Here is a 4,386-nt window from a genome sequence, read left to right on the forward strand (position 1 = left end):
GCGCTTGATCTATGGGCATACCCAGGGATGATCAGGGGCGTCGAATCTATCTCGGGGGGGGGGGGGGGGGGGGGGGCAAGGGGCATTTGCCCCGCCCCCACGGAAATGTTGGGGCAGACAAATCATTTGTCCTCCAAGCAATTACCGAGATGAGGACAAATCTCGAACTTTCTTTATGGAAAATTGGACAAGTATACCGCTAGAATTATGCACCGGATCGCTGAATTGCAATCATGGATATGCAAAAGATCCGCTACTGGGTCCCTTTCGATAGACTCTGTACACTTTTGGGATTGACGTTTTACTTCCTTATATTTATCAAAGAGTGTGCAGCGGATCTTTCACTTGCAAAAGCTCCCTAAGTATGCAGAGGCGTCGATGGAGGGGGAGGGGGATGGTTCCCCCATAAAAGTATTGGGCACAAACAGATAATTTGCTCCTCCTCGTAACTCCCGAGATGTGGAAATGTTCTTACTTTTTTGGTCGAAGGCTGTCTAAATATTTCACCCAAAGATGGCTAAATTTCAATTCTGAAAATACAAACTCTCCCTCGCGTAAGAGGAGGATAGGCTAACCCCTCCCATACCCTCCCCGTTCAGTCATTTCTACTTAATACACTTTAGATCGACAGATTTCAAAATGTTTCATCTAAAGTGTGCACCAGGTCTGCTACTTCAGTTTAAAGAAATGCGAATGTTCCTTGGGTGGGAGGAGATATCTAGATACTTTCAACTAAAGGAGGGTTCCCCCCCCCCCCTAAAAAAATAGTATACACTTTTGGGATTGAAAATTCCCCAGATTACATCATAAATGTGTTTACGAGATATTTGTTGCTGCCAGTAATTGCCAGCAGTTGCGCCCGGTGCGCCCCCACCCCTCTTAATTTCCTAAGCGAAAAAAGTACAGCTACAAACGGCAATTTTTGGACTGTAAAATATCAAAATTTTCAAGCTCGCTCGCATTTAATCGTTATGTCATTCTCATGTTGCTGTCAGCTAGCAGTTGCGCTGCTGCGCCGCTAAGCGAAAAAAGTACAGCTACAAACGGCAGTTTTGGACTGTACAATGTCAAAATTTCAAGCTCGCTTGCTTCGCTCGCTCGCATTTAATCGTCATGCCATTCTCCTGATGTTGCTGCCGGGTATAATTGCCAGCAGTTGCGCCCGGTGCGCCCCCCCCCCCCCCCCCGCCCTTAATTTTCAAAGCGAAAAAATATAGCTACAAGCGGCCGTTTTGGGACTGTACAATATCAAAATTTTCAAGCTCGCTCGCTTCGCTCACTCGCATTTAATCGTCATGGCATTCTCCTGATGTTGTTGCCGGGTAATTGCCAGCAGTTGCGCCCGGTGCGAACCCCCCCCCCTTATTTTTCAAAGCGAAAAAAATATAACTACAAAATTAAATGGCAGTTTTTGAACTGTAAAATGTCAAAATTTTCAAGCTCTCTCGCTTCGCTCGCTCGCATTTATTCGTTATGTCATTCTCCTGATGTTGCTGCCAGTATTGCCAGCAGTTGCTCCCGGTGCGCCCCCCTTAATTTCCTAAGTGAAAAATATAGCTACAAACGGCCGTTTTTGGACTGTACAATGTCAAAATTCATGATCGCGTTCATGATCTTCAGTGTAAGAATTAATACAAGAAGTTTCTCTAAATGATACGATTTTATAAGCAAAATTGTTCAATAATAATCTACATAGAATGTACTGCTACCTTAAACATGTTGGACTATTTCAAGTCGATAAAACACGCAAAAAATGCATCAAATTGCACCATTTACAACATCAATATGCAAAAAAATTCTCACTGTGGGAGGGGGAAACCCCCTCCCACACCCACCCCCCTTGCTCACATCGCTCCCTCGCATCTAACCGCTCCCCCTAAGATCAAATCCTGGCTACGCCGGTGATACATAGGCCCCACTATTTAGTAGGCCTTCACAGTGATGTCGCACAGGCGGAGCAAGAGCCGAATACCACTATGTAGTCATTCAATTATCTATATGAATATTTTTTCTTACTTTTTTTTATAGGAAAAAAATCCCAAATTTCACCAAAAGTGTGCACCATAGCAGATCGCTGAATTTCAAGTCTGAAAATGCCAAATTTTCCTTGTGTGGGAGGGGGATACCCCCTCCCACATCCCCCCCCCCCCCCGCCTAGGCCGCTCCGCTCCCTCGCATAGATATTCAAACTCCAAGTCCCTCCCCTACCCCCCATCATTAAAACGGATCCCGATGCCCCTGGGATGATTGCTTTACTGACTTAAATCATGAAAATTGAAGAATATAATTGAAGGGGTCGGTGTAATATAATGCTAACCCATACAATGGTCATTTTGAGATAATCGCTGTTGAATCGCTGCCAAATCGCCTGTCAGTCAAGAAGAAAGAACATCAAAAGACAAGAGAAACAACAACAAAAAAGTCTTCATATTTTTAAGGTCTGATTTTCCGCCGAAAGTCGGCTCACAAGCAAAGAGATAACAATTAAAAACAAGAACAAAAAGGTCTTCATATTTTTGCTGCCACTTCCCTCCCACTTTGCATGGAAAAGAGTGGGACATTTTGATCCCTGTAATGTGTGTGTGTGTGTGGGGGGGGGGGGCAAGCTTCTCTCCCCCCCCCCCCCAAAAAAAAAAAAAAAAAAAAAACTGCGCCGGTCCGGTTATGGGCTTGTAATCGTGGTGATGGTGGCTATCGCCGATCATCCCCCCCCCCCCCCCCACTCCTCAGTACGGATTTACGCCGTTGGTAACAACAGGAATTCCTTTTCTAAGATATATACAAATACATAATACAAAGACTAGAATGGAAATGGAGGGTCCCACTAAAAAGCAAAGCTTGTAGGGTATGGGACCCTCGGAAAATACATACACAAAATCAAAAGAAACCAATTTAATTAGTTACGCTGAAAAAAACAAAATATTACAAAACAAAACTCCTGTCGTAATCCCGGGAATATGCGCAGGCTATAAAGGGGATGCAGAACGTTACTGATGTGTGTGAGTGTGTGTGCGTGTGTGTGTGGGGGGGGGGGGAGGAGGGGTCAAACACCCGGTCCCCCGCTTCGACGGGGCAGGATCTCCAGACGGAACCATGATGAAAATCATTGACTTTTTTCCTCGTCTTCATTTCCCCCCTTTTTCCAAGAGCCAAAAAATATCTGTGTGTGTGTGTGTGGGGGGGGGGGGGGAGGGGGAGCTTCAGCCTCTTCAGCCTCTTCAGACTGAGTCATCATCGGGCCTACATTAAAAAAAAAAGGCTAAAAAAAAAAACTAAGCAAGCAAACAACCAACATTATCACTTTTTATGAGTGGAAGATACGGCTGGATGCCTTTGAGGGATTTATTTTCTATTAGCCATTTAGTGACAAAAATACTACTGCATCAGTGATAAGACGGGACTGCAAGAGTCAAAACTGAGCAATGATTGCCCTCTGTTTGGACCATGTGACGTCATAATGTCCGTTATGTGGGTTGAAAAATGTAGATGAGCCATATAAAATGTCTGCAGGACTCTTCAGCTGATTGAAGGAGGCAGCTGAAGAAGAAGAAGAAGAAGAAGAAGAAGAAGAAGAAGAAGAAGAAGAAGAAGAAGGAGAAGAAGAAGAAGATGAAAAAATAAGAATATAGTGACACCCATAACTCTTATTCACTTGGATAACTAGTCAAAATGAAACTGGCTGCTGGTATCCCAGGCAATTTCTTTTCGTCAATCTTTTATTTTTCTCTCCTTTTCTTCTTCTTCTTCTTCTTCTTCTTCTTCTTCTTCTTCTTCTTCTTCTTCTTCTTCTTCTTCCGATAAGTACATCACTCTCAAAGAGTATCGTCGTACTGGGTGCTATGTATAGGTGTGACTACACCTATTGTTTCATATAAACAATATGTAAATTAATTCATGACAAAATAACACATATTTCATTACAACAACATAAATTCCAAATTGTCAATAATTACAAACATGAAAAAGAAAGAATTTTGTATGTAAAAAAAAGAAAAGAAAAGAGACAAACACATCAAACAGACCCCCCCCCCCACCCACAACCAAACCCAATATCCGGTGAACCTGCTCACAACCTCACCTACTGAAATGTTTAAACTGCAAAATTGTAGTGCTGATACTGCCATGAAAGCATTCATTATTGGTGTGTAAAGAAATAGAAAAACAATAAACATCGGGCATTGTTTATATTTTTCTTATTACACACTACCATACAAGCGCAATCGCCGAAGTGCTGCTTGTATTAATTCGCGGGTGCTTATTTTGCGTAGTGGATACGCACCTGCATGTTGTATCAAAGATGGTACAAATCTTTAGTTGTATCCACAGAGGGTAGAACGGTGTATCGCGCGAAATTGGCCCTCGTCGGCGCGGCGACTGTGTTGTGGG

The sequence above is a fragment of the Diadema setosum genome, chromosome 21, assembly GCF_964275005.1.
Source record: "Diadema setosum chromosome 21, eeDiaSeto1, whole genome shotgun sequence".
Lineage (NCBI taxonomy): Eukaryota > Metazoa > Echinodermata > Echinoidea > Diadematoida > Diadematidae > Diadema > Diadema setosum.